This window comes from Artibeus jamaicensis, unplaced genomic scaffold, assembly GCF_021234435.1.
Source record: "Artibeus jamaicensis isolate MK-2021 breed Jamaican fruit bat unplaced genomic scaffold, CSHL_Jam_final contig_603, whole genome shotgun sequence".
Taxonomy (NCBI): Eukaryota; Metazoa; Chordata; class Mammalia; order Chiroptera; family Phyllostomidae; genus Artibeus; species Artibeus jamaicensis.
In genome coordinates, this window is record NW_026521904.1 from 5,524,150 (window position 1) to 5,549,231 (window position 25,082).

General features: G+C 48.7%; 1 long non-coding RNA gene across 2 annotated transcripts; it reads right to left on the reverse strand.

The window, feature by feature from the left end:
* Nucleotides 1-752: 752 nt before the first annotated feature.
* Nucleotides 753-20,893, reverse strand: LOC119065596 (uncharacterized). Of its 2 annotated transcripts, XR_005085621.2 has the most exons (6): nt 20,823-20,893; nt 10,338-10,479; nt 9,154-9,293; nt 6,170-6,378; nt 4,792-4,893; nt 753-1,851 (listed from the first exon to the last, which is right to left on the reverse strand). It is a non-coding gene; the product is annotated as an uncharacterized LOC119065596 (long non-coding RNA). The 2 variants fall into 2 exon arrangements; XR_008392559.1 differs by lacking the exon at nt 753-1,851 and having other exon boundaries at nt 4,566-4,893.
* Nucleotides 20,894-25,082: the final 4,189 nt, after the last annotated feature.

Sequence of the window (25,082 nt, forward strand, 5' to 3'; positions counted from 1 at the left end):
GTCCAAGCACCCATCCACTAAGCCAGCCTGGCCCCTCTCCTCTGGCTCTCATTTATGTATGTGAGATGAGGTTCAGGTACATGAGACAAGTCTCTCAAAGTTAGTAAGTGCATGCATAACTGTACACAGTCACACACACAAAAACATATCTGTACAGTTCATGATGATATGGAGAAAATTCTTGGTAGCTCTTATATGAAGATTTCTGGGGGGGTGAAGCTGTATTTGAGGGAAAGATGCTGTGATCACCCGTTTGCGGGATGAAGGGAGCTCTCTAGCCACGTTGTAGTGCTAGGGGGGCTTCCTTGGAGAAGGAGGCGCTGTTGTGGGGGAAAGAGGAAGAAAGAAGCAGTCCCCCACTCTCAACCCACCCCTTTCCTTGTAGGGGGAGCAGGAGGAGATTTAGGAGAAGAAATGTGTCTAAAAAAGATTTGTGTCTTGTAAAGAGGTTTGCAAGAAAGACACCATGTGCCGTGCAATGTGAACAGCCCCTGTGCCTCTGAAAGTTCTCCAGTGAGGTTGGGAACTGCACGACAGTTTGGTGCAGCTGGATTCCTCGTTAGTGCTCAGAGCCTGAGTCTCCTGTCCAGGATGGCTCGGAACCAGCCCAAGCTGCTACAGGGAGACACTCACCTCTGGGTTCTCAGATCATGCCCTCTAACTATTAGTCCGTGTCCCTGACAGAGTGATTGAACCCACTGACTAGGTTCAGCCCCACCAGGGGCTGCCGCCTCCTTCTCAGGAACCTTTTCTATTGAGAACACGTATCAGGCCTGGATACAAACCTCAGTAACACTGAATTCTGGATTGAGAGGCTGTTCACCTTGTTTTGCCCATTCTGGATGCCAGCACTGTGCTAGGCAGGTAGGTCCAACGCAGTCCAGATAATAATGACTCCTCAAGCTGTCTAGGAAACCAACTCTAATTACTCACTGAAACTAACCCAACACTCTGTGGTAAGAATCAGATGCATTTTATTCTTTGTGCTTAACAACAAAAGACCTCAAGGGCTGTCTCCGGTTCCCTTCCATTAGGGAAGGGGCAGTAGGTCCACCCATCTCATTGAAGCCATTGCTGCAGTCGAATCCAGGCTGCCTGAGGCTTCCCACCTTGTTCCTCCTGCCCGGTGTTATCTGCCTCCTCTAGCCTCAGGCTCTTGGTGATGTCTCAGCATAAAACCTAACCATTAAACACCAAGTGTCCATTGTTTCCTACAAAATACTTCAGTTTCCTCCATCAAGCTCTGACGAATCTGGCCCTGGATTGTGGGGCTTGTAGCTCCTGTCTCTGCCCCCTGCGTGTTCTGGCGGCTGCTGTGTTTTCTGTGGGGCGGTGGAGAACTGTTCCCAGCGCCAAGTGGAGCAGAGCCCTTAGGCCCCATTTCGTGGGAGAGTTGTCATATTCTGGTTGGAGTCATAACTTAATACTGACCCCTCGTTGTATACAATTATGGCTGTCATCGCACTTGCTATGTAACACCTTTAAGTCTGCCCCTGTCAGTGGTCCCCAAACAGTACTTTGTGCAATACTGTATAGTCTTCCCACTTGTTCACAACCCCCTTCCTATAAAAGGACCTCATTGCCATGTGAGCACTCGTGGTGTCTTCCTGGTTCCCTCCCTGAGGACATCAAGCTTGGCCGTGGGCTGGTTTTGGTCAATGGATTGTGAGTAGAAGTGACTGGGCCTGTTCCAAAAAGAAGCTGTAAGAGCCACTATGTGTTTTTTGTCAGGTCTCTTGCTCTTTTCTTCCCCCACAGTTTTTATCCTGGATGAGAGTTATTCCCTCAGCCTGAGTCCCACAATGAAAGAGATGTGTTGCCTGGAGCCAGATGGGGCTCAGCAGAGCTGACCTGCAGGAGTAAGACAGAAAAACCTTTGCTGTTTTAAGCCAGTAGGATTTTGAGGCTGTTCCTGCAGCACAATCTAGCAAAAGCTGACTAAAATGCTCACAGTGTAAATTGTACACCTCTTGTGTGGAAGCCTGTGTGGACTGTGGAATTGTGCAAGACACAGTATCTAACTTCTAGAAGCTTGTGACCTAAGACAAAAATTAGACCCCCACGTATCTATTAAAGTAGCAGAAGTGGCTGCGCTGATGAGTGAAGCAGGAGGACCATAAGGACAGAAAACAAGGGAGACTTTACAGAGGAGGGATAATCAGAAGGCTCAGTGATGCAGAGTTCAGGAGAAAAAGAACTGAGCAGACATCTGTGGATGTGTCAAGGAGACAAATAGGACCTTCAGGAAAATGCTTCCAGGTGAGTGGGTAGAGGGGGCAGTCAGATGTAAGGGTTAAGAGGGGGGAGAGAAGCAAAGCCATCAAAAAGATACTCTTTGAACATGTTGGGAAGAGAAAGAAACCACAGTGATAGGGGAAGTCAAAAGATCGTGGCTGTTTCACAGAACGATGCAGCAGGTATACTTGTATTGGGGGGTTCTGCCCTCCCCACCCTTCCTTCTCAGAAAGTCCACTCCCCACCATGTGCCTGCTGAGTGCAGAGGGACTCGGTGGTCTTCATGGTCCCAGCTGCACATGATCGCACTGAGGTGCGCACCTGATCTGAAGAGGACCAACCCAACTTGCCAAGGACCTATCTCTTGAATGAATGATCAGGCTCAAAAAGATGACTGGGGACAATCACACCCCTTTTCATAGGAGTCCCAAATAAAGGGGCGCAGATGAAAGGTGCCCTTTGGGAACAGATCCTTGAGCTGAAAATCAAGTAGATAAGAATAGAGCAGCTATTATCTGGTCATGTGCATACCTAAGTCATGGGGACCCACGGAAAATCCCTGGAAAGGAGAGAACAACGCACAAAAGGAGGAACAAGGAGAAACCACAAGTGAAAGAGAATAACCAACTCGAGTGCTTCATGTAGGCCAAGTGCTGGACTAAGACCTCTACCTTAATTTACTCATTTATTCTCATAGCAACCCTACGTGATGGGTTATCCTCATTTTACAGAGGAAGAACCCAAGACTCAAAGAAGTCGTGCCCAAGAGGACTCACGGTGAAGCCACGACGTAAACTGAATAGGCTGCGGATGTAACAGGGTGCAGCCAAGAGGGGAAGTCCAAAATAGGGATTTGGAATAAGGACCGGAACTCAAGGTGTCCAGGAAATATTAGAAAGACATATAAGATGTCCTCACCCCTTCCCCCTCAGGTGTGAGTTGGGGGAAGGGACACATGAAGCAGGAACATGCAGAGCTGTTTTGTAGAGCGACAACTTTGCAGCTAATCCATGGTGTGGTCATTTAGATATGTTAAATAGCTGTGACCACACTCTGAGCCAGTGGGGTGGAAAGGGACTTCCCCCCACCAAGATGGAACTGGGGCAGGTCCCCCAGGTTACAACACCTGCGTGACAGCTTGGAGATGATTGGCTCCACGCCATGGGGCCACACCTGCCCAGACTCACAGTGGCAGCCCAGTAAAGTTGGGAGGATATGGGAGTGCTGGCACCTGTAGCTGATTGTGGGAGGAGTCGGAAATGGGACTTCAGAGGAGGATTGGCAAGGGGATTTAAACTGAGATGCAGCAGCCAATGAGGAGAGAGCCACGTGGCTTTGGTGGAGTAAAGAATCCCTCACAACTTTGCCAGAGAGATCCAGGAGCTTCTGGCAGAGTGGAGACCCCTGCAGCCATGTGAAGAGGGAACCCCACAGCTTTGGCCAGAGTGGGGACTCCCGCAGCTCTGGTGGAGCGAATCACCATGCAGCTTTAGCAGAGAACCGCCACTCGGCTTTGGCAGAGTGGTGACCCTCCCCTTCCTGCAGCTCTGGTGGAGAGAACCATGAGGTTTTGGCCAGAGTGGGGGACCCCTACAGCTTTGGTAGAAGAGGACCACGCAGCTTTGGGGTGCTCCCTTTCGCCACGTGGCCTGGGAAGCAGGAGAGACTTTGCCTGGAAGAAAGGAGAAAGAAGTCTTGCCAGTAGGCCATGAGAGCCCACATGGCTTTGGATTAATTAGAGATCCTGCCTGGATAGTGACACAGCTGACGGTGCCGGCAGCCTGAATCACTTGCGTTTGCTTCTTTTCTGGAGTTACGGTCCCCTGAATTAGGGCAGGGGAGAAGGAAGCACTGTGTGTACCCGTGGGTACCCAGAAGGACTCTCGACATTTTCATGAAGACATTAGGTCACTACTTTAAGTCTGTATAGCACTGAGTAAATATTTCCTTTCCTTTTCACAAATCTCTGGCATCGAGAGATGTCTTTCCTAAGGCAGCGGACAAATGAACCTAGTGGGGGGGTCTTTTCACTAATAGTATATCATACCCCCCTTGGCCCTGTGTGTGGGGGGGAGGCATGTTCTGTAACAGTTTTTGGCCTCCCTGGGTGGGCCAATAATTGCCCCCCCTTGGCCCCTTGTTCTGTAACATGGAGGCCTCACTTTTAGCCACACACACTACTGCCTCCCGCACTGGAGACCAGAGGTGCTGTCTGGGGTCTGGCGGCGACCCCTCCTAAGCTCCGGCACTCACGCTTTGTTGCAGTTCCTGAGACCACCTGAGCCTACCTGAGGCACTCACACTGGGCTCGGTTCCTAGCAACTAAAAAAAAAAAAAAGATCCAAATCAAATGGGAAGATCTGAGCTTTCAAAATGGGAAAGAGTGGACATGCTAAGAAGAATGGATCGTCGATGGAGCAGGCCTGCAAGGCAGCACAAGGGGAGGGACTAAGGGTGAGGGAGAGATTTTTCTTCTCCCATGGCCAGGACCATCAGGCTTAGTTTTACCATCAGGCGCCCACAGTGCCACATGGTAAGTCAACTAACCACACTAACAGGAGTTACACATAACCCAGTGGCTATGACCTTCCGGTGGGCTCAGCCGATAGAATGGCTGCAGCTGGGTCTGCATGCCTCGTCCTGTCTGAGCCTTGGTTTCTGTCAAGAAAATGGGGATGATGGTCAGGACTGGAGAGATTTTGACTTGTCAGGACTGTGGGAGTCGCGACAAGGGGTCACCATGATGGGGCAGACCCTGGGTGTTGGGTCCCGTTTTCCAGAGGCGGTCTCTGAGGCAGGGGTTTGAGAGAACAGTATCAGGGAAGGCTGTCAGGATAACACCTGCCGCAAGGAAGGACAGCCGGACTGAGCAGCAGGCGGAGTCGCAGCGAAGGCGGCAGCCGATTCCAAGGAGCACCCAAGCGGGGATGCACCTCCGAGGTGTCTCAAATGGAAACGTGGCTGCGCGCTTGGGCTGCGCTCCCCATGTGAAAGTCCTTGGGCCTAGGATGCCTTACCCTGCCTTACAGGGCAAGGTGAGACCCGGCTGTGGGAGCTTCGGGAGGCGACACCTCCCTCAGGTGGGGGATGAGTGCCTCGGCCCTGATGGGGGATCGGGGAGGCTCATCGCCATGGTCTCTGCTGCATGCTGCAACGGAACCCAACCTCTCAGGGGCCCGGTAACGCAGGAGGGCCTGGGCTTTGGGAAAGATGAGCAAGGGAGGGCTGAGAGGGGCCAGGAGGAGGTTACAGAAGGTTGATCGTGCCAATAGGATCTCACACTGTCCCCACCTGACCTGTGAAACTGCTGCGTGTGTCTGGATGTGTATGGAAAAAGTGAAGGGATGGGCTCCTGTATCTCATGTGAGGCCAAGAAGCCTGAGGAACTTAGCAAGGAGTCTGGGAGAAGCTGATGGTAATGAGACAAGGAAACTGGAGGGGGGCCATGGAATTAGAGTTTGGGCCAAATTTAACCAAAGGACAGAGGTCCCACATGGTCACATGGGACAAGAGCATTTCACCAGCATTCGGCTGGGTTTTAAGGATTTCAGATCTCCAAGAGCAAAACAGAAGCAAACTGCTCTGCAGTATGTGTGCTCCCAGCTCCCAGCGGGGCTGCTGAAAGTTACTGAGACTTTACTAGGCCTGAGCCAAGGGCACAGGATGAGGTGTGTGACAGGATGAGCCCCTACCCAGAGCAGGGCATCCTCAGTTCAGGGGTTCAGGGACTATTATCAACTAAACCCCAAAATTCATCTGTTGAAGCCCCAATCCCCATGTGACTGTATTCACAGATAAGACCTTTAATGAGGTCATAGGGGTGGGACCCTAGCCAGGTCATACTGGTGTCCTTATAAGAAGAGGTAAGGTCTTATGATCTCTGTAATCATTAAGCTTATGATACAATAAGAGCAAAGCAAACAACCGCACTTACAGTGGGCTCCACATTCAATGGCTGATGTGCTTCTGAGGAAGGGACACAGAGACACGGTGGGGAAGGAAGGACCCGAGGAGGTGGGAACGGGTTGGAGTGACGCTGCCACACGCCCGCGGACGCCGGGCAGCTAGAGGCACGGGGTTCTGTCCGAGAGCCTTCGGAGGTGCAGCGACCCTGCTCTCACCTTGACTTCAAACATGTGGCATCTGGAATTAAAGAAAAGAAACTTCTATTGTTTTAAGACAAAAAAAACACACATGCCTCCCTGTTTCCGGGGCTTGTTTGCTTGCTTGTTGGCCTCTGCCAATGTCATTGACCTGAACTCAGCTTTCGAAGAAAATCTGTTTCACTATAATTCTCTTGATTCCAGTTGGAACTTGCATAAAAAGTATGATCCGATTTTAGCAAATGTCCGACACCCAAATCAAAACTGAAAACTGGGAAGGTGAGAGTTTACTCTCGGGCCTCCTTATCTGAAAAATGAGGCAGCTGCATTAGATTTGTGGTTTTTAAAAAATAAATAAATAAATTTTTAAAAATCCCACAAGCAGCCTTTCTTCATAAGGAAGCAGAAACAAAGGAGGTACTCATGAGCTGAGCGAGCTGCTTAGGTAGAAGGGGAGGGGTGAGGTCCAGAATCCTGCCCACTGATCAGGGCTCTGCAAAGTGGGGTGGAAACCATAGTATTGTCATCTTCTAAGTCCCTCTCCAGTCTCCCATGGTCTAGGACCCTCCTATGAGGAGTTAGTGTTCTCACACCCTGAAGGAGTCCTAGCCAGTCCTCTCCTCCGCACACAGCCAGGAGAAGATACATGGAAGAAGGGAAGGGAGGAGGGAGCTAGGCCCCAGTGCAGCGCTCTCAGCTCCTCTCAAAGGCATCATTCCTCCTGGTGACACCCCACAGGACAGGGAGGCCTGGGTGTGGGGAGGCCAGGTGAGGCAGTCCGGCTGAAGTTCCTCCACAGGAAAACAGGAAGAGTGGGCCCCAAATGACAGAGAAGGTGCAAGCCACAGGTGGGAACTCCACTCCCCTCCCCCCAAAAAACTGTTCCGGGCTGCGTATGTTATTATCCTTCCTCCTGATTCTTCTTGAGGGTCAGGAGGGAGTACAAGCATTTACTTCCTTTGTCTAAAACCAGTCTGCCATCTGTGCCCTGCCCCTCAGGGACATCCCTGGTTGCCTCTCCAGCACCTTCAACATCTCCTTCTCCACCCACATCTCCAAGCAGCAGGCAAAGTGTGGAGGGCGCCCTCCCCCACAAAAGATTGAAACAAAACGCTGAGTAAAAAGGCCTTTTACCCATGTTCTCCACCATGTCCGCAGCATTTTGAAAGAGCGCCTATAATTGTCATCTCCATGCTTTACCTTGTATGCATTTTTTAAATATTATTTTCTATGTTTACATTTCTTGAGTCCTCGCTCTTTTCTTGATTTGCATGGCTTCATTCTCTGCTGCATCACTTATCACTGAGGCTGAGTGCAGAGGCTTGAACTTGCTGGTGCTCTGTTGCAGATGGAGGAGCCCCCGCTCTGAGGCCTGCACATGAGCCCTCCATCCCAACTGAGCCCGCCAAGCTCACTGCCAGCCCCCTTGTTGGACGCTGCAGCTTAGCTTTCTCCCTCTGTCCCACCAGCACCTCGGCTCTGTACCCAGCTGCCCATAACCTCTCTCCAGCTCCCTTCGTCCTCTCGGTGAAGAGCAGCTCCCAGGTCATCCCGTCAGAGGAGCGCATATAAAAGGCAAATTCCACCCTGACTGCTGTGGCTCAGTGGTTGAGTGTCAGCCTGGGAACCAAAGGGTCGCCAGTTCAATTCCCAGTCTAGGCCACATGCCTAGGTTGTGCGCCAGGTCCCCAGTGGGGGGCATGCAAGAGGCAACCACACACTGTGGTTTCTCTCCTTCTCGTTCTCCTTCCCTTCCCCCTCTGTCTAAAAATAAATAAATAAAATCTAGAAAATAAAATGCAAATTCCCTGAGACCACCTGAGACCACCCTACAGCTACAGGTCACAGTCCCTAGGGTGGGCCTTCAAACTGCATCTGTGATAAGCTGCCCAACCCAGGTGTTTCCCTTGCACACTGACGTCTGAGAGCTGCAGGAGGCGCCTGGACTCCTGGTTCTGCTCAGTATGTGTGTGTGTTTGTTCTGGGTGTGTGTCTTCAACATTCTGCATCAGATCTCTTCACTGTCGGGCCTCGGTCTGGCAGCCCCAGCTGGATTTGCTTGCACGCTGGGAATCAGACCACAGGGAAGGTTGTGCCTCCAGGCACTTGTTGACATGGAGCTAAAAATGTAACTGTAGATGCACCCAGTTTAAGATCAAGCTGTTCCCACCCTCATGCATACTCTTGCCAGTCATTTTTTTCTTTCTCTGACCTCTGGATATCACAAACAATCCAGGTTTCTCTCATTGCAGGGGTGACAGCAGGCACTGCTCCAAGGTCCTCTGAGCACCAGCCAACAGCTCTGCTTGACTCCAGACCACCCTGGCCCTGCCCGCCAGGGGTGGGGGCTGGCAAGGGTGGGCACTTGGGTCCTGCCTGCTGCCAGTCGGACTTAAGGCAGGATGGCGCCACCCTTGGGAATCCCATGGGGATTCCCTAACTCAGCAACCCAGCAGGTGATGGACAAATGGAGAAGACTCTATCCCATTTTTTATAAGCTCACAACCCCTCATCTCCCCCCTGACCTTCCCAGACCCTGAAAGAAGAGGAAGACATGCATGAATTGCAGACTTTACAGCCTGACTCTCTGTCCCTCTTCTTGCTAAGTGGCAGGGTAATGAGAAAGGTACATACAAGTAGTTGTAATATTGTCTATGTATCCTGGCCTAAGCCTTTGCCAGTCACTCACAGTGCATAGACCCCTGAACACAGAGTGATGTGCTAGAGGTGCTGGAAGCTATGGTAGAGGGCACATCTTCACAGAGCATCAGTTTCATTCAGGTACACGTAATTAAAAATATAGACATGGACGCACCTATGTTACAGAGTAGAATGCACACTCCACATGGATCTTTAAGGCCAAACAGGAGGCGTCAGAGGAAGTTGTACTGCTGTAGGAAATTCCGGATCTGAGCAAAATCACCAAGGTTATGGCTTCTTCTGAGGTTGGGGCACCTGGTGCAAACATTGCCAAAATCATGTTCTAAGTAAAAGCAATTAGGCCCAATGATGAGAACAAGTTTTAAGAAACTTTGAGGTACTGGTTGGTTGAATAAGAACATCTGTACTTTATTCTGGGGTTTGTTCATTCATATATTCATTCATTCACTCACTCATTCATCCATCCAAACATCTTTCATCAGATCTTTATTGAATGCCTAATTTAGTCCAGGCACCATAGTAAGCACTATGCTAATTACTTTGGAAGAGACTCATCTTAAGAGTGTCAGACCCAAAGAGAATGAGGGGAAAATTGTGCTTGAAAAACCAGAGCAGAGGTTCCTCATGAAAGCCTAGGGGACCTTCCCCTCTACTTTCATGTGTCTCTGTTTCCTTAACTGTAAGGGTGGTTACAGTGAGGATAAAAAAAGAAAAAATATTTTGAAATTAAAAATGCTAACAAGTGCAAATCAATCTAAATTAGGGGCATAATTTATTCCTTCAATAAATATTAGTTGAGCCCCTGTGCATGCCAGGATTTGTACTGGGTACAGTGGAAATGACATAGTTAGACCCAGAAAGAGCCTGTCCACAGAGGAAGATTGGTAGAGACAGCAGACATACAAATGTGAGATTGTCTTGAGGTGCAGATGGAAAGACCAGTTGTCTTAAAACACCAGGTGCTATGAGACTTCTGAAGGGGAGAGGCGATCTGCACTATACAACCACTACTGATGCAGTTAACCCTTATTCTTCTAAGATTTCATAATGTTTCTTTAAAATACTATAACAAGAATGCAAGCTACACCATGAAGGACTGAGAGCAAGAGGGTGCATCAACTGCCATCATTGATAAGGTATGATCAGCTCAGACGTATGACCATGATGAGCCTGTCATGCATGCATGAGACAAGGCACTAACCCTGTCTAGAAAGCATGAACCAATCCAGGTGCTACATGTGTCTGTGTGTTGTGCTGATGTAATTGGAGATAAACGTGGGAAGACAAGGCCCACTGGATTAAGCCAGCCATGGTGAAAAGAAATAGAGATGTAAATACCCGGTGAGTCTGTTGGCTAGAATGGAAAAGGTGGAGACCAAGGAGGGCTATCACGTACGTGTGGGCCTCGCCTCCTCTCAGTTTCCCTCCATGGACTGCTCCCCAGCCAGAAGCACCTGGTAAGCCTTGCCTTTTCTTGGCCCTAGAGGGAGCCAGAGAAAGAAGGTATGTGTGAACGAGTCCAAGGTCATACTTGGGAGATGACTTCATTCACACACATACCAGTCATGGCTTCATTGCCATCTCTGAGTCTGGAGGGCAACTCATCAGGACTGCTATTAAGATAAGGGCTAGAGAGCAGAGGCAAGAAATCATGTGACAGTTGGTCTGAAGGGAAGGTGTATTAGCCTACTAGGGTTGCTGTAACCAAGTACCACAGACAGGGTGGCCCAAACAACAGCTTATTGTCTCACAGTCCTGGAGGCCAGAAGTCTAAGATTAATGTGTTAGTGGTTTTGGTTCTAGCGAGAGCCCTCTTTTTGGTTTGCAGATGACCTCCTTCCTGCGTCCTCACATGCTGAGGAACAGAGAGCAAACTTTTCTCATAAGACCCTAATCCCATCATGGGGGCTCCACTCTCCTGACCTAATTACTTCTCAGAGGCTCCACCTCCTAATACGGCCACAAGGAGGGTTGGCATTTCAATACACGCACAAAGTAACCCTGTCATCAGGGTTACTTTCTTCTGAGGCCTCTCTGCTTGGCTCGTAGGTGGGCATCTTCTGCTTCCAGTCCTCACATGGTCTTCCCTCTGTGCATGTCTAATCTCTCCTTATAAGGACACCATTGTTATTGGATTAGGTCCCCCTAATGACCTTACCTCAACTTTATTACCCCCTTTAACGACCCTCCCTCCCAACACAGTCACATTCTGTGGTGCTGGGGGATAGGACATCAACAAGTGAATTTTGGGAGAAGGTAAAATTCAGCCCATAAAAGCAGTGTTTTCTTAACTTTGTTTAAAATGAAGCAATTGGAGAAAATAGAACCAACCAGCTCACTGTGTGGAATGTCATAAAGATATCATCAGGGCCTGCTGTGGAGGACAAAAAGAAAGGCACACCTTGGTCACTTTGGGCCAGGACTCCAGGAGTGATTGGCTCTTACCCCAGCCTCCCCTATAGCAGGGTGGTGCTAGGGACTGAATCTCTGTGCAAGTATTGAAATTCCAACCCTCCCTGTGACTGTATTAGGAGGTGGAGCCTCTGAGAACTAATTAGGTCAGGAGACTGGAGCCCCCATGATGGGATTAGGGTCTTATGAGAAAAGTTTGCTTTCTGTTCTTCAGCACGTGAGGACACAAGAAGGAGGTCATCTGCAAATCAAGAAGAGGGCTCTCGCCAGAACCAAAGCCACTAACATATCTTGGACATCCCAGCTTCCAGAACTGTGAGAAATAAATATTTATTTAAGTCACCCAGTCTGGGGTAATTTAGAGCAGCCCAAGACAGATGGTAAGGATTCTAGGAGCATGATGACCCAGCCACACATGTGGAAAGGAGGAATTTCCTCAATCACAAACTTGATCTTCAGCCCCACTACCCGGTGGGGTGGAGCTATCTGCACATGGCAGCTGCGTGGGGCCCTGCAGGGTCTGACCTCCAGAGGACAGACCCTAATGCTTCCTCTTCTTCCCCAAGAACAAAGTCTTGCTGCCCCCCTGGCCCTGGAGTAAGCCCCCTTTCTTTACAATGTGGTGCTCCCAGGACACTAGGCAGTCTGGTTTTGAGATCTCTGTCACTAAGATGGTCTAAGTCTCTGAGAGTCGATGGACAGGAAGCCCTTGCTGATCTGGCAGTGGAGTTTTCCTGGGTCCTCACTGTAGGGCTGGTAGCAGCTCTGTGCAACTCAAATCGGGTTTGTGCTAACCCAGTCATTTTGCAGCCCACAGGAAAGGCTTGGGGGGGGGGGGGTCTGCTTTGATCTATTATCAGAGAAGATTTTGCATTTACATGGGAATGGCTAATACTAATCATATTGCTATTTGGGAGAAATTCAGATATTTAAAATGAAAATGTGGTATCTTGAAACACCCCACGTTAAACAAACACAAAACTCCCTGTTTCATTATTTACATAAACACCAGTTGAAAGGTGGGCAGAGCATCCAAGGTGCTTATGCAGGTTTCCCTCCACTTCTCCACTTCAGCACAAGGTCCTGCGTGCCCCTGTGCTCCCACCTGGCCCACAGCTGCCGAAAGCTGGGGATGCCTTCCCTCATAGTCCTCCGGCACAGGGCTCTGCACACGAGGGACCTTTGTTTCAGAATGAAGTTTCCTCCACATTCCGCTGCAGCCCAAAGAGTAGAATTCGAGCCAGAAGACTGAGTCTGAATCTAAGTACTCTTTCTTACCAGCTGTAAGGGATTAATTTGGGCACACTTTTAACCTCTGAGTCTGCACTTTCTCATTTGTAAAATGGGAATATAATATATTGACCTTCCTCCCATGGTGCTCTTATGGGAATCAAATGGAGTGGCGTAGGTGGAGGTACTTGTATACAATAAAGCATCAAATATACCTTACAGAAGACATTTTGTGGTTTTGTCACCCAGAATCTTTACCTGTCCTTCTAGCACCAGTATAGTGGTTACATTACAACCTAGTTTCCTCTGGGCGGCCAGACTCATCCCACTCTTAGTCCCTGGGCTGCAGGTGGACTTGACCTTTCCTTTCATTCCTTTAGAACAGTGATCTTCAACCTATTTCACCTCATGGCACACATAAACTAATTACTAAAATTCTGCAGCACACCAAAAATATGTTGTTTTGCTGATCTGATTAAAAATGGGTGTAATTTTGATTATATTACAAAAATAATAATAGTAATTGCTTAGTCTTTTTGTTCTGAAGGGACTTTATAAAAAATCAGGCACCTATATTTGTATATAAGGATTTCTGGTACCAAAATAACCAATCAGACACAACCTTATTATGCAATGTAGCTAAAAGGTACAACCCTGTGACCTATATATTTATGGTTCAAGACAGGGCATTCACACCAGACAGCTATTGTTGTGTTAGCTGTTGTCATTTTTTAATTTGACAATCTAAGGGAAAATAGGTCATTGCCCCTGACTAGTCAAGTATTGCATGTTTTAAACATTCTCGTGGCACACCAGTTGAATATTGCTGCTTTAGACCATCCAACAATTTGGCAAACACCTAATGCTGGAATTAAACCCTTTCTGCTTTAAGTATCTAGAGCGGCTTCTGCGTTCTACCAATGAACCCTGCCTGGTACAGAGGAGGTGGTTATTTGGGAACCCATTTGGACCACGGAGAGAGTCAAGTCACAGAATTGTATTCAAACAGTTGAGAAAGAGAAACTAACTTTCTGATAGACTCGGAGGGCAGAGCAGCGGGCAGCCATCTTGCTGTCACAACAGGGCTTGTCTGAGAATATCGTCAACACGAGGCGGTCAAGCCCAGAGATGAGGGAAGCCTGAGGTTGACACTATTCGAGTAGCTTAACCAAGCCACATCGTGTGCCACAGCCACCCTTGCACTTCCAGTTCCATGAGCCAATGAACTTCTGTCTAAGACCATTGGAATGGGGTTAGTCCATCATTTGACCAAACATAATTTATCAGGAATAATGACAACCATAAGATAGAAACCATAGGGCAGCAGTGATCGGATGGCTGTAGATGGCATATTCTCCGCCACAGGGCCACAGCAGAATCACTGGGGAGACATTTTACCAGATACAGGTGAATGGGTCTGGGCCTGGGCCTCTGAGGTCCCCTGAGGGACCCAGGTCAGACTGGGGATTCTGTCCGGTGAGGTGTTCTTACAGGCGCCACTGGAGAGTATGGCTGCTACAGATCAACCCACAGGGAGGGAAAGCAAAGAGGTGAGCATTTCTCAAAAACACTTGAGTGTGTGAATCTCAGTTTCAGTCCTCAACATTATTTTTTACTTACTTTTGATTTTCTTCTTTTAGGTTTTGAATAAAATCTGCATTAAATCACTCAGTATTGTAGTCACCAGATGAGAATACTATCGAGTGAAATACTTCAACCCAGCTTGCATAAGCTGAAGCAGCTGGGCCATTTTTTTTTAAAAATTGTAATAAATAAGTGAATACATAATCAATCCCTTGACTGCCAGCTCTCAGTTCTGTCAGCTCCCAGAGCTGTGCTTTTTCATCTCCATTCTGTGCCCCCCAAAAGAAAAGCAATGTAAGGGAAAATGTTGACAGACTGTTCTCTGTGACGTCAACCATCAGAAAAAGCTGAATGGTTGATGCTACTTCCAGAAGGCATTTCTACTGTGGGTTTTGGTGGGTGCAGATTTAGAATAACCCTTCCCTTTCTGGGACAAATGTTAACTATTTAATATATTTTTTTAAATGCCAGCAAAGAGAAGGCAAATGTTTTGATGTTCACAATGTGTATAAGACACAACAGTGATGGAAAGAGGAAGGGTTCACTCCTGTGCAGTGAAGGGAACAACCACAGAACTAAATAGTGACCAAGCATTTCTGAAGGGCCTGGCCAGGGCTTGGGCGGGCAAAGATGAACCACTGGTTCTACTGTTCAAGAAATTTCCTACCTACAGAGAAACGGGCTGGGTGAAAGAGGGTAATCATTGGATGGAGGGTTTCATCTTTGGAATCACACAAAAGTTATTTGAAGGCAAATCTGAAGAATGAGATGAGTGGTCAAACCAGCTGACCCTAAAGCATGACTCACAGGATGACTCTGAAGGCAGTTCCCAAAAATGATGTCTGCAAATGCTGTGAGCTCCTGGAACGCGTGCACGACCTCCTGTGGCACCTCTCTGAAGGGACAAATCTATTTCATAAAGAGTTCCAATTTGTCTATTTTCTGCTTTTGATTTTAGGTGCATATACAGTATAGGCAAAAAAAAAAAATCACATGGTTAATTTTTGGTTGATGGAATCTTTCTCTAAGATTAATTTCCCCAAGCTCTCCCTGTGTGTGAATATTCGTTAGGCCACATAAGTGTTAACATTAAATTATACTGGCTCATTGCCCCTGCTTTGGCATCCCCTGAAGTCTCCCCACCGTGTCGCTGGTCTTCTCCGTGTGAAAGAAGTACCTCTGTCACCGGACCTTCTGCCCCAGGACCTCCTGCCCAGCCCCTCACTGCCCACTTCTCCCTGCGAAGCTGCTGGTGACCGTTTTGGCCAGGATTTCTGGGAGCACTGCCTTCCTCCTGAGCCCCTATCTGCCCTGCAGATATGAGGAGACGAGCCTTCATCCAAACCCTGTGTTGTATGTCACCCTCTGAGCCTGGGACCCCAAGGTCCCCACTGCAAGGAGCTCATTGGCCTGCCTGCAGCTTCTTTCTAATTGCACTTCCTCATCCACAGGGCAGGGGGAACAAACACCATAACATCCAGCCCCACCCTTACTCCCCAGACCCTGAGTTGAAGTGCACATCACCCCCTCTCTTTACGCAAACATACCCCTGAGTAACTGGCTCACGACTGCACTGGGTGGGGAATCCCCACTGGGCTCAGCGACTTCTAAAGCAAAGATCAGGCAGGGCCTTAAGAAGTGTCCCTCCTATCACTTCTCTCGGCTTACGGCAGAGCTGACTTCAGGCCAAAGCTCACATTTAATTAACGGAATGGGATCTAGGCAGGAGGCCACTGCCATCCATTGAAAGGGTAGGGACCGTGCCTGCAAGGGTCCGTACACGTGAGACACCTCACAGACCCAGGGAGCCGGATGCTCCACACACTGTAAGGTCAGTGGCAAGAAAAGGACCACAGATGTTGTTTACATGGGATTCTTTCAGGGAGTTAACACTGTGGGGATGCTCACATGCTGTTTTATAAAGCTATAATGTTTCAATTCTTTCACAAAAAGAAAAGTTTCTAGCTTATAGGGCTATAGGGAGAATTAAACAAATTTCAGAATGTAAGGGGCCAAGCCCTCCTTCCTCGTCCTCACCACCTGCCCCCTTCTCCCAAGAACTTCTTAGAATTGTACATTTAATTTGAATATTTGAAGAAAATAACATATTTATATTAAAATAAGCATGAAGGTGTCACAGAATAAGAAACAAAAATTCACATGAATTTTTAAAATAGAGCAAGGGACTTAAGAGAAATTGCATCTCTTGCTCTGGAGCGTGTCCTCGTCCCGTTGGGGAAGCTTCAGCGGATGAGAAGTTCCCGTGGGGCCTCGGGAGGTCCGGGAAGCTTCGTGCCGAGAGCCGGCAGGACTGGCCTGTGCGGTGGGGAAACCGCTCTGAGCGCAGCATGGTCAGATGGGAGGAGCGGGGTTAGGTTCTCAAGCTCAGCCTCTGTGTAATAATCGTTCGAGTTGCCTCTTGAAACCAGAGCCACCCGTATGCCATGGAATCCACGTGCATTTCTCCTCAGGTCCCCAGCAAGACCTGTGTAACCTCGGGACAGTGAACCTCAGAAAGGTAGGGAGTTTTGGTCACACGGCCTGAATTCAAGAGCAGGCCTGCTGAATCTCGCCGCCCGCTACGCCCTTTGACAATCTGTCTCTGTGTCTGAGACCCTCTGCGTTCCCCGTTTCCAATATGGCAAGCTCCCAGGGTCCCTGTGGTCAGGCCCACCTCTGGGAGGCCATGGTGCCTTAGCCACCTGGCTGGGTCCAGGAAGCTGCCACTGGACTGACGTGGCCGGGGCCTGGCTGCTCTCACCCCACCAGGAGAAAGTGACTCCATGACTTGGTCAGAGGGAGACATGACAATCAATTTCCAGTGTCTTTTTCTGAAGAGAAATGGGTGTTCTCACACCCAGAGTAGGGGTGAGTCTCCCATAACCCTGACGGCCTTGTGTCGAGGAGGGCGCACACGCACCGGCTCCTGCCCCAGGGTCACACCTCCCTTCGGGACACGGAGCTCCTCCAATGCCCTTGTCTCGAGAGGAGGGACCAGCGGTTCCCACCTGTGCCACTTCGCGTGGTCCCCACGCCTGGGCATCGTAGCTGTGGCTTCTCCCGCCACAGCTCTCCCTGCAGCCCAGGTGAGAGCGCACCGTTGGGGACTTAAAGGCTTGTGCTACTGCTGAGGAAGCAGGAGGACAGGACGCTGCCTCCCCTGATGTGTGCCGTGGGGGAACGGGAAACGGCGCCGGCCTTTCTTCCTCTCGGCCTTGCTTTCTGTTTCAAGTCCGTGGTCTGAATCTTTGAGTCATGCAAAACATTTTAGAACAAACAGTGAGAAACGAGTCTGTGAGGGGAACTTTCTGAATTCTAATAAGCCGTTTTTCCCTGTATGGCAACAACATTGCTTGCAGGTTCCCAGTGGCCCCGATTTGTTTACACCTGGTTGTCTTCATGAGCTGTCCTCAGGAATGGCAGGTGTGTAGCTCCATGGGCGTGTAAGGGGTTTTTAGGGGTGATTGGGAACATATTCCTGGGAGGCCTCAACAGTAGCTACACCTGACAGGCAGCCAGCCGATACTTATTTAAGAATCATCAACTGCGGGCCAGGCGTGGTGACAGGTGTTCAGGATGGTGTGGAGCTACGTGGACAAAATCTCTACCCTCTTTATGCTTAAAATCTAGTGGGAAAGAAAGACATTAAGCAATACTTTCCAGTTATATTGACTATTAAAAAAAGAGAAGAACAGGATGCTGTGGGCTCACATAAACTGGGCTGGGCGTGGGAGATAGAGTAAGCAGCCTTTTCTCCAAGGAAGTGGTATTTAAGTGAAGACCTAAAGGAGCGGGGCGTGTGGAAATGAGGGGGAGGGCTGTAGAGCAGAGAGCTCTGCCCGCACGGGGCGGGGGAGGGGCAGCTTAGGTGGAAAGTCCTGAGGTGAGTGCGCAGGTGTGTTTAAGGAACTCTGATAACCGGATTCCAGAGCGGAGACAACAGGGGAGGGAGGGGGTGGGGCTGGAGTCGAGGGGTGGGGGGCAGTAGGCAGAGGCTGGGAGAACGTGATTGACAGTGGGCAACAATTGATGGGTTCTAGAAAGGAAAAGACACCATCAGATTTGCATATTTAGGGGATCACTCCAGCTGTTGTGGAGAGAAAGGGGTTGGAAGAAGCAGGAATCAATTCAGGGAGACGGTTGGACTGTTGCACAGGTACCAACACAAGGCCCGCGGGCCAAATCCGGCTGGCACCTTGTTTTATCCAGTCGGGCACCTTGTTTCTACTCAGCGGCAGTGCTGAGCTCTCGCTTAACTGGGAAGGAGTAGTTGCATTTATACAGTCCTAAAATTACATTCAGCCCTGTGAAGGCAACCACGAGGCTGATGTGGCCCCCAGTGAAAATGAGTTTGGCACCCCTTCCTTATACTGTCATGAGAAAGTCTCATCTTAGAAAAATTTACTGAAGAAGTTCATTATAGTGGGTGAAATAATGATGTGGACCCTGGTGAAAATGAGTTGGACACCCCTAGATTGCAATCATGGCATGGGGGAGAGGTGGTGATGATTTGCACTGGGGCAGTGGCAGAGAAGGTGAAAGGGGGCGGGGGATGACTCAGCAAGAGACTGGGAAGTAATAGGGTGAAAATTCGGGGCTTGACTGCCCGCAGTGGGTATGGGAGAAAGGAGAGTCCAGTAGCACCCCTACTCTGAGGTTCCCTGCAGTTAGAGCTTAATTAGCTTTCACTGAAAAACTACAGAGAAGTTCTCTGCTTTGTGAGTAAACCCAGGCTCAATTCAAGGGTGCCATCCCCTGGATTTCAAGTCCCCTGAAGAAGGATGGGGGAAGTGGGCCACCTGGATGAAGGAGAAGACCAGCGAGTCCATCTCTAACGTGCGGGCAGAGTCAGACCCCTCCGCTGGCTGCAGGCCTCCCCTGCCGCCTGCTCCTGTGCATGGCCCTCCTCCAGGATTCCTTCTTAATAAAAATGAATTTGCAGAATTTTTGTGGGGAATGTTCTGCCAAGGAACAGGCGCCACCGTGTTCTAAAGGCAGCAAGGGCCAGGCACAGCTTTCCTGTTGCTGACACTTGCTCTGGAGCTGCAGGTTAGTGTCACTCAAAGCAGGGTGGGCTGACCTCAGGGACAATTGTCCGTCTGGACCAGGAATGGTGCCAGGGTATGCCAGGGTCTCCACCTTCCGACAGACCCCTCCTACTGCTGCCCCTTTCCCCCTACACAGTTCCATCCTACACCTCAAACAATGGAGGTAGATTCAGGACCATCCTCATTCCACCATAGTCAGGGTGAGTGTTTGCTGAGCGCTATATCTGTTAGGATACTCTAGGTTGTAAAATCATATTGGCTCCACCAGTAAGAACAGTTATTAATTGTATCATGTAATAGAGTCCAGAGAGAGGGTGGGCTTCAGGGTTGTTTGTTCCAGCAGCTCAGCATTTGTATCAAGGAGTCGATTTTCTCTCTCTCTCTGCTCCACTGTCCAGCATGTCGGCTTCCTCCCAGGGCTAGTCTAGGATAAAGCACAGCTGATGGTGGCATCTGCGGAAAGCAGTGCCGCCTTCAGAGGCCTTCCAGGAGAGTAGGGAGGACCCTCTCAGAAGCCCTGGCACACCTCTCCTTGCCTCCCGTGTCCTTCCAGAACCAATCATTCATCGGCAAGAAGGCTGGGCTTGCCCAGATCGGCTCAGACTAATGAGAGGATGGGGGTCACCTTGCCTTGAGTCACTGGGTCTGTGTGTGGAAGAATGGGCAGGTGGGTGAAACTGGGGCTTCTGTTAGGAAAGACCCAGGGAGCAAGAGATGCCATCCAGGTAGGCAACTAGCAGGGCCCACCGCAAGTTTTGACTGTGATGGGCACTACAGAGGCTGTGGGGAGAGTTGTATTTTAAAAAATTTTTTATTACAGACATTTTCAAACATTTAAAATGTGGACAAAAGATGGAAACAAACCCTCATGTTCACATTGCCAAGCCTTAACAATGATTAACTCACGGACTCTCACCTATTTGCCTTCCTGCTTCCTTCCTCGAATTATAAAGCAAATCCCAGACACCATATCATTTCACCCAAAATTATTTCAGCATGGATCTTTAAAAAACAAAGACACTGGCCCTGGCCAGGTGGCTCATTTGCTTGGAACATTGTCCCATACACCCAAAAGTTGCAGGTTCAGTTCCCAGTCAGGGCTCAATACCTAGGCTGCAGGTTCTATTCCTGGTTGGCATGTGCACAGTAGGCAATCGACTGATGTTTCTCTCTCACATCAGTCTGTCTGTCTGTCTGTCTCTCTCCCTCTCCTCCCTCCCTCCCTCCCTCTCTCTCTCTCTCTCTCTCTCTCTCTCTCTCTCTCTCCCTCTCTCTCTCTGTCTAAAACCAGTAAAACATATCCTCAGGTGAGGATTAGAAAACAAACAAAAAAAGAGGACACTTTAAAAACCAAACCCTATCATTATCTCACCTAAAAAATAGTTAATAGTAATTCCTTAACGTCACCAAGTTATCTAATCAGTGTTCAAATTTCCTATTATCTTACAAGTGATCAACATTCTTACACAAAAGGAAGTTCTTAGACATCAACCAGTGTTTTATCTCACAAGATAAGGAGACTACAATCTAGAGAGATTAAATAACTTACCCCCAAACTCTCAGATTTTACTGTTGATAATTTTATCCTGCCCTTTTTCATGTAGACTTGAGGAAGGTGATTGCATAGTGAAAGACCTAATGATTCACTCATTCACTTAGCAAATATTGGTTGAACATTAGCTAAGTGCAAGGTACGTGATGAGGCCAGTGCCGTCAACAGCACTTGGATCTATATTCAGAACTGAGCTCTGACTCAGGGCTTTTGCCTAGGAGATGGGGCAAGTCTCCCCACCCCTCTGTCACAGTACCTGAAATCCTCAGGAGAGGCACTCTCGGCTTAGGAACTTGTCTTGGGAGGTCCTTATGAATAATCACAATATTACTGCAGTAAACAGCTGTTCTTTTAGACCGCTCACATTGAACTCTCTTCTTATTTAGGAGGAATCCTAAAATAGGAAAAAAAGTTTCCACATTTCACTACAGAAATGAAATTTATGGATGGCCCATCCCCACCTCCTGAAAGCTGGCAAGAAGCCCAGGACCTGGTGCTCCAACCAAATGTTGCAGCCCAGGACTGTCTGTCTTAAAGAAGTGGTACAAAGGCCCAGGTCACTGTGGAGATGACCCACAGGTGCTGTGGCCAAGTCAAGTCCAAGGGAGCAGTGCCAAGTGTCCAGTCACCTGAGGTGGTGATAGAGAAGAAATTACCTCTGCCCACGCTGTGAGCAACTGCCTGTGCTTTCATTAACTGAGCTTTCTGCTTAAGTGCCTAGGGTTACTTCCTGCTCCGTGCAACCAAATTCTCTAAGAGAGTCAGTTGAGAATATGAGGTCTGTGCAGAAGGTATCCAGCCATGTAATATGAAAAATAGACATTTATTGAAGAAGATACAAGGTACAGAAAACATTGTACATAGGATAATGATGCCTCAGTCTCCCTCAAAGTAGGGTTTTTGAGACCTCACGCAGTTCTCTCAATAGCCATTAGCTGCCCCATCGTATTTCCCTGAATCTCACTGATGGTCTGAAATCTCTTCTTTTTCAAAGACGATTTTAGTTTGGGGAAAAGCCAGGAGTCACAGGGTGTCATATCTGGGCTACGGTGGGGCTGAGTCACCTGGGTGATTTGATATTTCACCAAAAAACTCTGTATAAGACATGGTGCATGAGCAGGTGCATTGCTCATAGGTGCACCTTCTGAATCATCCAAGTAGTTTCCATGAAGGAATGTCAAGCTTAATGCAAAATCAAATGCAGATTCACAGCTCTGCTCACTCAGTCATTTTGAATGCAATGGCCACCCAGTACCCATGCTCACTCAACAGCAGCTATGGGGCCCAATGACTAGTACGGTGAAGTTATCACTGTTCATGAATGAGCATTCCAGTGTACTCTCCTTGGCTGCCAGGTTACATCCATGTTGTGTAAACTGTTCATGTTATATTAACAATGGCTGGACTTTTTCCAGACAGACCTTATAAGAATCTATAAACACATTCAGTTTTTTGCAACACTTTTTTTCTGATTAACTTATCAAATTAAACATTTCCATCTATTAGGAGACAAAATGGAGCACAAGGTGGGGGCACTTTGATGGGCACTGCCAGGGGACATGAGAGGTTCAGAACCTACTGCAAGGACCTCAGTCCAGTGTGTTGGCTGCGGATCCTGGGTGCCTACAGGCTGTGGGGAACCACCACCTTCTTCCCAAATCTGCTGAAGGATGACACAAATGAGCAGCTCCATGTTTCACAAAGATGCGTACAGAAGGAAGCAAGACACGGTTCCCTAGAACCCCAGATGGAGAAACCTGCTCTTCCCACACCAGCTCATTACTTCTTGGCTTGAACTATGGCTGAACACCCTCGGAGATGGGTGGGATGGTAGTGAAGATTCTAACTGTCTGCAGGGAATGGTGTTCCTCTCTGAGCCTGAGAGAGCTGGGAGGACCTGTGCTGTGCCCACTCCCTGGTACGAGGTAGGGGTAGGTGGTGTCTGGCCAAGCTATGGGCTCAGCTCCCATAGCAAACAGCTCTGTTCCTCCAGGCAGTCTTGTTCTCCCCCTAGCTGGGGTGTCTGTCAGGGTAGACTTGGCTCTATGGCTCAAAGAACCTGGCTCAAAATGCCTCGGCTCCGGGCCCCTCCCATGTGCTCTTTCACCTTTTATACCAAGATGAAGCAAGACCACCAGCTTGCTAGAAAGAACATGCACTGCCTATCTAGCCTCATGCAGGAAGTTGCTTAATGAGCTCCAGAATAATCACTTGCAAAACCGAGACTTCCTACATTGAATCTGTGGTTTCCTGTCCTTCAGAATGTGCGTTCTTCCCTCCCTTCCTGTGCCTCTCACTGCCCATGTGTCTTCCTGGGCTCAGATGCCCCTTCCTTCCCTCTCCTTATTCTTGCCGTACTTTCCCTTCACTTCACTCTGCTCTGTCAGACTTCTTGCCTTCCTAACCCATACTCCTGTGCTCATGATTGTTTGCTTTCTGAAAATATTTCCATTTGCAAGGGAGTTTTGTGGCCACCCTCGCTCTCTCTCTCTTGCAGGACTGTCATCTCTGAGGGTACCCCTATCTTTGGCCATCACCCCATTTCTCCCCAATCTGATGATGTTATGGTTGAATCATGTCTCTCTAAAAAGATATGTGTATCCCCAGTACCTCAGAATGTGATGTCATTTGGAAATAAAGTCATTGCAGATACAATTAATTAAGATGAGGTTGTACTAAAGCAGGATGGGTCCCTACTTATAAGGACCCAATCCAACATGACTGGTGTCCTTGTAGGATGATGACCATATGAAGACACAGGCTCAGGAGAATGCCATGAGTCTGTGACAAAGGCAGAGGTTGGAGAAATGCAGCTACAAACTGAGTCACACCAAAGATGGCCAGCAACCAGCAGAAGTTAGGAAGAGTCAAAGAAGGATTCCACTACAGGTTGCCAAGGAGGCATGACCTTGCCAACACCTCTACTTTGGACTTCCAGTCTCCAGAACTGTGAGGCAATGAATTTTGTTGTTTTGAGCCATCCAGTTTATGGCACTTCGTTATGGTTATCCTAGGAAAACTAATATGAATGCCATTGAGCAGATCCCAGGAACTATGTCTAAGAGCCTCTTCTACCACCAACAGAGCTTTCCAAGTTGCCAGTTTCTACTGGAAAAGCTCCTCCTTCATGCTGATAAGGGTGACGTTTCCATACGTGAAAGAGCTATCCTGAGGTTTGAACTCTGTGACCCACAAAATTTGAGGTGATTTGTTGACCATCACTGTCCATATTGATTTTCCCCACCCTACTCCAGGAGCTTTTCCATCACACTTAATCACCTCCTAGCATATTATATAATGCTATTATTGATTATGCGTATTGTTTAATGCCTGCCTTCCCCCTACTAGATTGTAAACTCCATGAGGTCAGGGGTCTGTTTTGCTCATTGGCACATAGTAGACAATAGTCTTTTCTTGAATAAACAGCTTTTCCACCCCTGCCCACGTGGAGGGGCTGAAACTGTTCTTCAGGGGATGGTGTGCGGGGGGTTGTCCAGGGCATGGCGGCAGGGCTAGGAACTGTGAATACCATGGTCAAGTGAAAGGGAATGAAAAGAAGGTTATTTTTCATATTTCTGAAGAATTCAAGTGAGAGATATAGCAAAGGCAGGGCCTACTTTGGTCTTTTCCATCTCGTGATCTCAAGTTCTCTGCCACTGAAAGACCTCTCAATCCTTGACCCTCAATGTGATCCTGGGTGATGGACAGAGCCTACCCTGGTGGTTGCCATCCAGCACTGGGTTCCCAAGGGCCACATTGGCCTGTGCAACCTAAGGATCTGATGGCACCAGAGTGGATGGGGAGGCTGAGCAAGAGCTCTGGAGAAGCCACAGCTTCCACGTTTGGAGTCCTAAACTTATCTCGTAAGCTCTGGGCTTGAGTACTGCATGTGCAGTACAGCTTTACCGCTGATGGAATCCTACTCCTGCAAGGCACTGTACCAGACCTGGCTGTAAGGCGGGTGAGGGAAATACCAACACAAATAATCCAGAGTCTGTGCTCTGAAGTAGGTTGATACTGCTCTGATGGCCTAACAGGCTGGGAAGCTAAGACTTATCCACAGAAACACAGTAACAGCTCCAATGCGGAAACAGGTGCCAAAAGACTGGGCAGATTGGGAGGTCTATAGAAAGGACTTAGAGTTCAGAGAAAGGTGTCAGCGTTGGTGAAGGGAGAGAATGGTTGTTAGATGTCAAGAGACCTAGAACTAGGCCTTGGAGAAAGAGGAGGAGTGGAAGAGCATCTCACAGGGGTTCA